Consider the following 11,637-nt stretch of genomic DNA (forward strand, 5'->3'; position numbering starts at 1 on the left):
ACGTATTATTCTAGTCATTTTTTTTAACTCATAGAATTTTTAGATAATATCTCTGTCTCCAAGAAACTTGAGTTTAACTGGAGAGAAAAAATAGACACATAAAAAGCTAGTTCTATAAACTAGCATATGGGAGAGGCAGCTTGAGATAGCATTTCTAGATGGGCATGCTTGGTTTCAAATCTTTTACTAGTCTTGTGATTTGAGCTAACTACTTGATCCACATTTCCCTTATTTTTGAAATGGGAATACTACCATTACCTCACATATCTATTAAATATTAAATGAAAATAAAAAACGTGTAAAACATCTAGGTTGGTATTAGGCATATATTAAGACTGCTGTGGCTGTTGAACGGAAATATAATAAACAAGAAATAACTGTATTAGTTTGAGAGAGCTGCTGTAACAAAGTACCACAAATTGAGTGGCTTAAACAACAGAAATTTATTCTCTCATAGTTCTGGAGTCCAGAAGTCCAAGATCAAGGTATTGGCAGGGTTGGTTCCTTCTAAGGACTGTGAGAAAAAATACATTCGTCCTTCTCCCCCAGCTTCTGGTGGTTTTCCAGCAAAGTTTGCTGTTCTTTGGCTTGCAGACATATAACCCTGATCTCTACCTTCATGTTGACGTGGTGTTCTCCCTGGGTGCATGTCTGTGTGTCTCTTTTTATAAGGACGTCAATCATATTGGATTAGGGGCCCACCCTATTCCAGTCTTCCTCTTAACTAGTTACATCTGAGATGACCCTATTTCCAAATAAGATCACATTCTGAGGTACTGGGGGTTGGGACATGAACTTGGCAGGTTTGGGGGAGGCAGTATAATCTAAGCCATAACAGTGATAAAGAAAAAAAATCTAGCAAAGATAGAGGAGATGGAGCTAGATCTCTAGTATCTAGGGTGATCAGTAACATTTTCTTAGATCACATGGGACTTGACCCAGGACTTGATAGTTGACAGAAACTTGGTGGTGGGGAGGCTCCAGGGGGCATTACAGTGGGGGAAATGTGATAAGAAAGACATAGAAGCAGCAATGTGCAGGTATGTTGAAGGAAATCAGGCAGGCTGGACTGGAGACTATGGGCCAGGGAGGATTTTGGAGGCCCTTGACTACTAAATGAAGTTTTCGCTTCATACTCTTGGCAGAAAGAAGCCATTAAAGATTATGACACAAACCACAGAGACAAATCAGCAGTTCAAATAAGACCTGAAGTATGTAAATATTTGCTCCAGTTATTGCAAATGACACTAGACACCCATATTAGGAATGCATTTACTATGAGTTACTGGGCAACAGTGAAATCGGATTAAGAGAACTCGTCCTCTTTCTACTCTGGTGCTCTTTGCATTTATTTGGCCCCTTGGCGGGTTGGACTTAGGGTATTATCTGTGATCAGATGAGAGCTTGTCTGCAGGCCAAGTGATCTGATGGCTGTGGGGCTCAGATCAAACTAATAGAATATGTAGTGTTCTCGGGGCTGAAGGGAGGATCAATAACGGAGACCTGGCAGATTGTGTTAACCAGGAAATGCTGGTGAGCAACCAGGAGCTCTAAGAGGAACAGGTGGCTGGAGGCTCAGGCTTTATAGGTTGCCACGGCTCACTGCCCAGGCTGTCCCTCCTTGCTCCATTAGGATCTCAACACCTAGGTCACACCAGAACCAAAACCGCAGGGAAAAGTAAAAATGTACTCAACCAATCAATTGTTTGGTCTATAGGATGCCAACTAATTTCAAGGAAAACTGCTGTTTAATCTCAGTTGCTGGTTGCTGTGGCAGCAGATCGGCACAATCCTAGTTTCTCACACATCTGACACGTCACTCAGTTTAACAGCAACATCTGGCACCACGCAATTCTTGTGGGTAACCCCACAGTCACCACAGACTATATAGGCTCTGTAATTAAGTTGTCAACACTCCCCACCGGTGGCCAGGAATTTCCATTGGTCCTGAAGGGCTTAGCTCAGGGTGTGAGCCGTGGTATGGGAAGGTTTTCTTGCTTTGACTCCGGGAGCCAAGCCTGGCACCTCTGGTGGGTGACTTTGCTGGGATCAAGTCCTTTTCTTCTGCATGTCTCTGGACTGTCAGTTCTGCAGAGTTCTGTTTAGAAGGGTCTCATTGTTGGTTCCCTAGAGCCCAGTACTACAGTTCTACTACAGAGAGACCCCAAATGCAAAGCAAATCAAGCTGATCAAACCCATTGACTGTGTAAGTACTTAGATTTTGTATGTTACTCACTGTATGTTAAAATGCACTGGGTTCTCTGCACCTGGCTCTGTTCTGTAAGGTCTTCCACTCCCTTGAGAATTGGATATCAATCCTATTTTCTTTCTACAGTGATCCTTGGCACTGATCACCCCCATATAGCATTGAGATAATACATGTAAAACACATTTCTTGCTTGGTACTTGATATATTGCAAGCTCTCAATACATGTCTATTGTATTTACAACAGCAGCTATTTACAATCACTCCCACAATGCGCCTGTTGTAGCAATCAATATAGACTCCCCCAGTCTAGCAATCACTTTTTTTGGGGGGCGGGGGGCTTCTTATGAACAGTCATACCCAAATGGTAACACTGACGGGAATTATCAGGGAAGGAAGAGGTGTTGCCTTCCCTGGTGTGGCTACAGTCATGGTATCAGCTTTAAGTGGTGATCCAGAAAGGGAGTGTGTGCCCTTCAGATTAAAAAAAAAATCAGCCTGGGAAAGAATAGAGAAGGATGGCTTCTTGGAAAAGTAGAGTTTTCGTAGAAATAATGACTCCAAATTGGCAGAGACTGAAGGGCACTTGTCGAAGGGTCAAGGTTGGATTTGGTTGTGGGGAAAAATAGTTGCAAACCATGTATCTCATAAGGGGTTAATAATCAAAATATAGAGGTAACCCAGTGGCAAACAAACACATAAACCAATTTTAAAAATGGACAAAGGACCTGAATAGACATCTATGCAAAGAAGATATATGAATGCCCAACAGGTACATGAAAAGACGAATGCTCAACATCACTACTCATTAGGAAAATGCAAATCAAAACCATATTGAGATATCACCTTATGCCTTAAATTGGCCATCATAAAAAAGACAAGAGATAACGAATGCTGATGTGGAGAATAGTGAACTGTTATACACTGTTGGTGAGATTGTAAATTGGGGCAGCTGCTATGGAAAACAGTATAAAAATTCCTCAAAAATTGAAAGTATAACTACCATATGATCCAACATTTCCACTCCTGGAAATATATCCACAGAAACCAAAAACTCTATGGGGGTGATCGCCCCAGTGGGTCCCAGGTCTGGTTCCCTTCCCCCTGATCCGGGATCTGCACCAGCAGCTGAGAGAAAGGGATTGCACAGTCTACCTTCATGAGCTCCTGGGAGGCAGTGCAATCTCTCCCAGAGGTGGCGAAGCCTCCCAGGAACCCAGAGCTAGTTGCATTCCAGAGAAAAGGAAGATAGATACAGCTGGCCAATGAGCAATAGAAGCGGATCACCTGCAATGTCTCCTGTCAGGATACAAGGCACGGTGGGATTCTCACTGACCTGGGAAAGCAAGTGAGGTCAGCGAAGGCTCTGGTCCTCACCATCTTCAACCTCATTGTCATGGTGGCAGCTGCCTTCATCTGCACTTACCTCAGAAGCCAGTGTTTCTTCACAGAAATGGCCTCGCAGGTACTGGCTACATTGATGGTTGCCTTTGTGGTGAATCTGGTCGCCTTTGTGGTGGGTCTGGCCGTGCTGTATGTCATGGTGTGGGTGAAGGAAGGCGAGCTCGGAGAGAGACAATTAGGGCTTCAGAGTCTGGAGAGTGCTTCCGGCTCCCAGCTGCCAACACTGACTCCTAGTCAAACCACCAGGCTCTTTGTACTCAGTTCTGGTTAGTCAGGGCCCAACCAAGGCTGCGGCTATTCCTGTGCGGAGCTCCATCCTCTGTCAGTTGCTGATAGAGGAGACTCAGAAAATAACAGGTCTGTCAGAACCTTCTCCTGATTCCAGAGCCTTCTCTAGTCCAACTGGGCACTGCTGGTGCTGGGGTTTTCCATCAGGCGGAAATGAAATCCCGGCCTTCCGGGAAGTAGACCTACTGCCTGAACTTGCCCAAGGGCCCCACACGTCTTTGATGCAGGCCTAGCAACTTAATTCTGAAGCCTCCACGAAAACAGAGGACATCCAATAAGAGAATGATGGGTTGGTATAGGATGGTGGAATTGGAAGTAAGAATCTTAGTTTCTATCTTTGTCCTCTTCCTTCTGCTTGCCCTTTTCAGTTTGTCTATATGCGTCTGCCTGTCTCTATCACCCACCAGCCCTCAAACTTTCCATCTTCTTGTCACCCTTTGCTCTGCCTCCCAAAATGAAGAAATTCAAGTGGCAAAACAGTGGATCTTCTTCTTCTTCTTCTTCTTCTTCTTCTTCTTCTTCTTCTTCTTCTTCTTCTTCTTCTTCTTCTTCTTTTTTTAAAATATATTTTATTGATTTTTTACAGAGAGGAAGGGAGAGAGATAGAGAGCTAGAAACATCGATGGGAGAGAAACATCGATCAGCCACCTCCTGCACATCTCCCACTGGGGATGTGCCTGCAACCCAGGCACATGCCCTTGACCGGAATCGAACCTGGGACCCCTCAGTCCGCAGGCCGACGCTCTATCCACTGAGCCAAACCGGTTTCGGCTGGATCTTCTTTTAATTGCAGAATCCCTTGCACGTGTTTGTGTTTGCGAGGAGAGTATGCCTACTGTGGATTGTCTCAACTAGTAAAGAGAGACGTTCTTTGTGGACAGGGGTTATTTTCTGATTTAACTATATATGTATATGAATATGAATAAACACACACGTGAATATGTATTTGAAAAAAGACTGCTGTCTAATAAACATGCAAAAACAGTTAAAACAGTTGATCCTGGTGGTCGTTGGGAGAGAATAGGGCAGGGTCTTGGGCAGGGAGAGGGGCCAACGCTGCTTTTTGACCAAATCTGAGAGAGAAACAGCAGGAGAAGGGAGGCGGGGAATGGCTAGGGTCCTGCTGAAGCCAGGCCCAAGGTATTGTTGTCTGGGCTAGGGGAGGGCTAGTGGTGGGAAAGAGAGGCCTGGGAGATCTTTTTGGTCAGGCATGATCCCGCCTCCTTGTCTTGGTCCGCAGTGGTTGTGCGAGTCCTCTGTAATGGGGAGGGTCGGCTCAGAACAAACCCACCTTCTCTGTTTGCAACTTTTCTGTGGGGGCCTTTTAAAATCTGAGTCAGGCCCAGCCCCGGTGGCTCAGCGGTTGAGTATCGACCTATGGACCAGGAGGTCATGGTTCAATTCCCGGTCAGGGCACATGCCCGGGTTGTGGGCTTGATCCCTGGTGGGGAGGGCGCAGGAGGCAGCCAATCAGTGATTCTCTCTCATTATTGATGTTTCTATCTCTCTCTCCCACTCCCTTCCTCTCTGAAATCAATAAAAATATATTAAAATGTGAGTCAGATGTGAATGAGGGATGGACTGAGGATGTGTCTAGGGCTGTGGTAGGCAAACTGCGGCTCATGAGCCACATGCGGCTCTTTGGCCCCTTGAGTGTGGCTCTTCCTAAGCCTTAGGAGTACCCTAATTAAGTCAATAACAATGTACCTACCTATATAGTTTAAGTTTAAAAAATTTGGCTCTCAAAAGAAATTTCAATCGTTGTACTGTTGATATTTGGCTCTGTTCACTAATGAGTTTGCTGACCACTGGAGACTCTAGGGGACTGCCTCCACATGATTGTTTTGCATAGTAGATGGGAGAGTTGGATTAGATAGTAGTATTGCTCTGATAATAATTTCTCAGTTTGTGCCATGTGCAGGCACTAGGGAGGCAAACATATCCGTGAATGACAGGCATCTGTTCTCCTGAGGCCACCTGCACTCAATTTGTGTCATCTCTATTTCAGTGAACTCCAGTGTGCCAAAGTGCCTAGCCAATTACCTGGCATTGAGTAGATGCTCCAAATGGCACCTACTGTTCTTACCGCTCCTATTGGCTCTAGGTCTCCCATTGGAGTCATCCCTCATCACTTTGTCACTGCTCATGTGTGCTGTTTACACACTCACCTTTTCCCCTCTTTCTGGTGGCTATAAAGCTAATCCCAGATCACCCACAGTCACTGCCACAGCGCAGGCATGAGCTCATCAGGCATGAAGCAGGACTGACATTGCCTAGCAACTGGGAAAATAGCTCTGGCAGGCCCCACAGGGTTAGAGAACCTCATCCCTCGGGCATGTGGGAATGGAAGAGCTTCAGCTGCAATAAAGATACAAACAAACTGAATTGGTCCCCAAACATCACGCTTCATGAGCCTGACACTCAGGGGAAGGATCTTATTTGCATCCTGCTTAACCACCCTCTTGAGCTCCAACATGTGCCTAAAAGGGTCGGATGGGAAGAATAAGCAATCAGCATTGGAGCATCTCAAAGCCCTCTCTCAGAAGATGCACACAAAGGTTGACGCACATACGCACAGAAATGTACAAATTCACACGCACACGCACGCACACTTTGGGCTGGCTTCCTGTTCCGTCAGTCTGTGCCGAGTCAGGGGAGTTGTTTGCCTGTCAGAGGCCATCATCCATCCTGTGTGTCTGGATTGGAATGAGGACAAAAGGTGCTCAGGTCAGGGATGTTGAGCACCAGTGTGTGATGGATCCCGCTCCACTTCCGGTCCTTCTCCATTGCACAAACTGCACCAGGTGGGAAAGTCCAGCCCCCGGTGGACAATGTGCTGCTGTCAGCCACACACAGTGGGAAGGGCGTGGGTGTCGAGGAACAGTTTACATCTGCGGCAGTTGGCTGTCATGGTTTGCTTATGAAGGCGCTTGAGGTGCTCAGTTCCCATACAGGGATGATTTTAAGGGAATGAGAGTGGTTTTATTCAGCAGGACAGCTGAGTTGAAGAATTTTCTGCCAGATTGCTAGGTAAGAAGCAGAGGGAGTAATGCAGTGACTGACCTCATGAGAGTTGCTTTGTCTCCCAAGCCCCCGACCATGGAAGGTGATATGATAAGAGGCTAGAATGCAAGGTCTGGAGAGGTGAAGTCTCACCTGTGAGAGACAAGTCATCCCCAGGAAGAGAGGGAAGTTGATTGGGCTAACATAGTGTCTGGTTGCCTGGAGCTGAGTCCTGGGTCTACTGCTCACTGGCGGTGTGACCCCGACAAGTCCTCTTCTGTGAAATGAGACCAGTGATACTGCACAGGTGGGTGTGAGCATCATGAAGGCTGTGTGCATGTGGCTAAAGCCAGACCTCAGCGCCGGTGGTATGTCCTCTCATTCTAACCATCTAACATTTGTGCAAGTTGTTCACACCCCTGGATTCACAGCCAGCTTACCTTGGGTGCTTTTGTCTGGTCTAGCGTCATCAATTTTCCTGTGCCCCCAATCTCATGTCTTGTCTGTTTTACTTCTACTTCATCCCCGTCTTTGGGCCGGTCCTTTAAGTCCCTCACTATCTTTGCTCACAGTAGTCACCCCTTGACTCCCTCCATACCTCCTTGCTCTAGTTCTCCTGGCATCAAAAAATGGCTGTTATTCTGACCCTGCCCGCGGTCAACTCCTATCTTAGAAAATTATCATTCCCCAAGCCTACATATAACATTTAGAGATAATATTACAAGGTTTAAAAAATATTAACCCAACTCATATAAGCTTAGATAGTTACTTCTTCCACCATTATCTGAGGCTTGGGGTTGGACTAGAGCCAGGCCTTTTTGGTGCAAATCTTCTAACATTTTCCTCCTACGGAATTGAGGAGAGATTAAGGTGACTCTGAAAGGATTGTGAGCCTGAGCCAATCCAGGATAAATCTGAAAAGAAAATGGGTCTGTAGAAATGGTTATCTCTATATTCTTACCGACAATTCACTCTGCATTTCATTCCAATTTGGCTTCCACCCTCATCACTTTATTGAAATATTTAGCAGTTTAGTTCTGCTAAACTTAGTAATATATGCTGTACCCAATGGGCATCATTCATTTTTTTGACTGTTTTATATTTTAATATGAATTTTTATTAAAATTTTAAAGCATATTTAATTAATCTAAGTCCCAGTGGCTGATCCTATCACAAGGATTAGAAAGAGAACACGTGCTTAGTAACCAACGGCGAGTATAGTCACAATTTCGTATGGATTGTTTTACCTTCAGGAAATCCAGAAGGCCTAGGAATTATTAAAATTTTAAAGAGGTTAATTTTTATAAGCTTTCCCCCTCAATGTTGGCGAAATGTAACCACATTAAAATACTGACATAGTCTTTGATCATGAAGCAGAAATATAAAATGGTAGGTTTCTTACTCAAGAATGATATTTAAGCAAAGCTCTCATTCAGTAAGATACACACAATATATATTAGAAAAATAGCATTCTAAGTTTTATAGCACATTCTCAGGTAATGTTAACCAGATTAAAAAATAAGGAGAACCAATGCTTTTATTTATGTCCCTGAGCTGGAAAGTGTCTCAAGTAGTAGAATTGTGTTCAGGAAATAGTACTTAAAAATATAAATTCTTATACAATAATTTCTTTGTTAAGTGTCTTTCAAATTCTTCAGTTGATAGCAATACTTAAAAATCTTTAACTGTAAACCCTTAGTTTGCAATGGTTTGATTTTTCCTGAATCTTGACAAATTTTAAGTGCCATCCTATATAATATAAGCCTAATATGCTAAGTGTACGGTCATTCAACCAATCAAAGAGTAATATGCTAATGACATGCTAAGGCTGCTCAACTGCTCACTATGACGGGCACTAACCACCAGGGGGAAAATGCTCTGACTGGTAGGTGAGTTTGCTGCTGGGGTCCGGCTGATTGGGACTGAGCAAAACTGGCTGGACATGCCCTTGAGCCCTCCTGTGGTCCCTCCCCAGCTGGCCAACCTCCTGCATCCCTCCCCGGCCTAATTGTGCACCAGTGGGGTCCCTCGGCCTGGCCTACACCCTCTTGCAATCCAGGACCCGTTGGGGGATGTCAGAGAGCCAGTTTTGGCCTGATCCTGCAGGCCAGGCCAAGGGTCCCCACTGGTGCATGAATTTGTGCACCGGGCCTCTAGTTAAATATAATCTTCAGTTTATTTTTTTAAGTGTATTGGGGTGACATTGGTTAATAAGTTTACATAGGTTTCAAGTATCAATGTCTGTGATACATGATCTGTGTATTGCATTGTGTGCCCACCACCCAAAGTCAAATCATTTTATGTCACCATATAGGTGGCCCCCTTTACCTAATATTCACACAGGGGTAATTATCATTGTCCTCAGCTGATCAAATAAACCCCTTTAGTTATTTGGTCCAGGACAAGAGTTAGCTGGATGGTGTGCTCAACCACCTTTGTAGGAAACATTCTTCTCTCATATCTGACTTATCCTCCTTAATCCCCTTTTGAATAACATTTCAGGAAGGTTGCTGACATGAATTGTGAGTATTGAATGATTTAATCTACATTAAGCGCTCAGCTCAGCATTTGGTACACAGAAGGAGCTGACTAAATGTTGCTGTGGTTGTTATTATTAGTGGTCCCAATTCTCTACCAACAAACTATTTGGCCTTGGCTAGATTGCTTCCTTAAGCTGTAAGATCATCCTCTTTATAGATGACCTCTATAGTGTCTCCAGCTGTATGAGTCAATGATTCAGGGAACTCTTAGGTCTCATCTATTCTGGAACTCTTTAAAACACTTCTGTGGGAGGGGTAGAAATCCTTTCTCTTTGCAGCCACACTCATTTGGACTTGTTCTGGAAGAGAAGCAAGAATGACATGCGCAGGAGGGGAAAGTCCAGTCCAGTCTGACTTGGTCCTACCTGGAATTTGACACTTTTGGGTGGGGCTGGAGGCAGATGTTTCACACTTAGCCACATCATATACATCTTCCTGGGAATGATGGCAGCAGAGAAACCAGAGAAGCAGGATGACTTAAATTTATTTTCTTGGAAAGACGACTTTGCTGGCAAGACTTATGCTTTGCCTCATAAATGGGCAAGGAGGCTAACTGAGCAGGAAGAACTGGGTTTGAACCACTCCCTCCCCGCTGGCCAGGCCCAAGAACATTGCCTCTCAGAGCATGGGCCTTGGCTCCAACTCATACTTCCCTTCTCCAGAGGTCCCAGGCTGTCCTTCCTCCCCTTTGGTGATCTGCCACTCCTCTGATCCATGTGTAATTTGAATCCACTTGGATGAAACAGGTGGGAAAGAAAGAAGAGAATGTGGAGAAGGTCAATGGTTCTAAATAGGGAGAGATGGGAGCTAAGAATAGAGGAATCTCTGTGCAAAAGATAGGATTCTATACTGCAGAGTGACAGAAAACCCAAAATTAATATTGGTTTAAGCAAGATTAAGGTGTGTCCCTCACATGAAATGCCAGGGAGGCAGACCATGGTTGTTATGGTGGCTCCGCAACTAAAGTGACCAGACAGACTCCTTCTGTACCAGTCCTCTGCCATCTTCAATATGCAATTCCACACTGTGGTTCAAGGAGGTGGCTCCAATTTGGGGCACCACATCTGCATCCGAGGCAGCTGGAGAGAGAGAGAAAAGCGAGGGGAAGGGCACATGCCTTCCCTTTAAAGACATTTCCCAGAAATTGAACCCACTGCTTCAACTTCTAGCCCGATGACCCATTTTAGTCACATGGCTGCAGGTAGCAACAGAGAAAATGGGGAATGTGTCCTTATTCTGAGTGGCCCCATGTCCACCTAACTTCTGTGTGGCTCTCTTCCTGAAGGAAGGCTTGAGCACAGGTTTCAGAGGACAAGCAGCAGTCTCTGCCACCCCCGGAGAATAAGAATGGACACTATAGAGCGATGTCATCAGAACCTCCACCGTCTGTTTGAGGAGTGGCTCGGGAGCCAGGCAGCCAGACCTGCTTAGAATTCAGTTCTACTAGATGCTAGCTGTGCCGTGCTGGGCAGACGCCTAAATCTCTCTGAGCTCCAGTCTTCTCTCCTGCAACACTCACAACAACTACTCCAGAGAATTACCAGAATGAAAGGAGGTGGTGTTTGTCAATTGCATAGTCCCCTTCCTGGCAAACAGGTGGAAGTTTACAATAAGTCTTAATGATTACGATGTTTGCGTTGGATGCAGAGCATCCCGAAGGAGGTAATTTTCCTCTGGCCCAACTGGAAATGAGATTTCTCGCTGACAGTCATCATCCTTGCGGTCGTTACCCACACCCTTCCAAAGGCCATTGTTTTCTCTTTAGCTGGATTCATCTCTTGCTCAGAGTTGGAGTTCCTCTGGAAACCAAGATCTCCTGGATAGAATGGAGCCCTCACATTTTTAAAGCAATAGCTTATACCAAGAAAACACTGGTAAATTCCCTCTTCACTTAGTGCTTAATTCTCTCAAGCATGCATTTAATTTAGGCTTAATAAAGCAGTTATTGTCTACATCTTAATAATTGCTTATTAAAAACATTTGCTGCCCGTGGTGCAGTCACAGAACACCAAGAGCAGTTCCAGCCCCCACTCTTCCCTTCTCCACCTACTGCCTAGCAGCCAGCCAATGTTTGTCCCTCTCCAAAAGGATTTTATTAATTGCTAATCATTGCAGGGGAGACACATGCTGAGGGCTACTCCTTCCATCTCCACCCCAATGAAGATCATACTGGAATGGCTGCTGGGTGGTTTTCCC

At 45.0% G+C, this 11,637-nt stretch overlaps 1 pseudogene; it reads left to right on the plus strand.

Moving 5' to 3' along the window:
- Nucleotides 1–3,212: 3,212 nt before the first annotated feature.
- LOC132222213 (transmembrane protein 199-like) lies at nucleotides 3,213–3,881 on the plus strand (annotated as a pseudogene).
- Nucleotides 3,882–11,637: the final 7,756 nt, after the last annotated feature.

This window comes from Myotis daubentonii, chromosome 19 (genome assembly GCF_963259705.1).
Source record: "Myotis daubentonii chromosome 19, mMyoDau2.1, whole genome shotgun sequence".
Taxonomy (NCBI): domain Eukaryota; kingdom Metazoa; phylum Chordata; class Mammalia; order Chiroptera; family Vespertilionidae; genus Myotis; species Myotis daubentonii.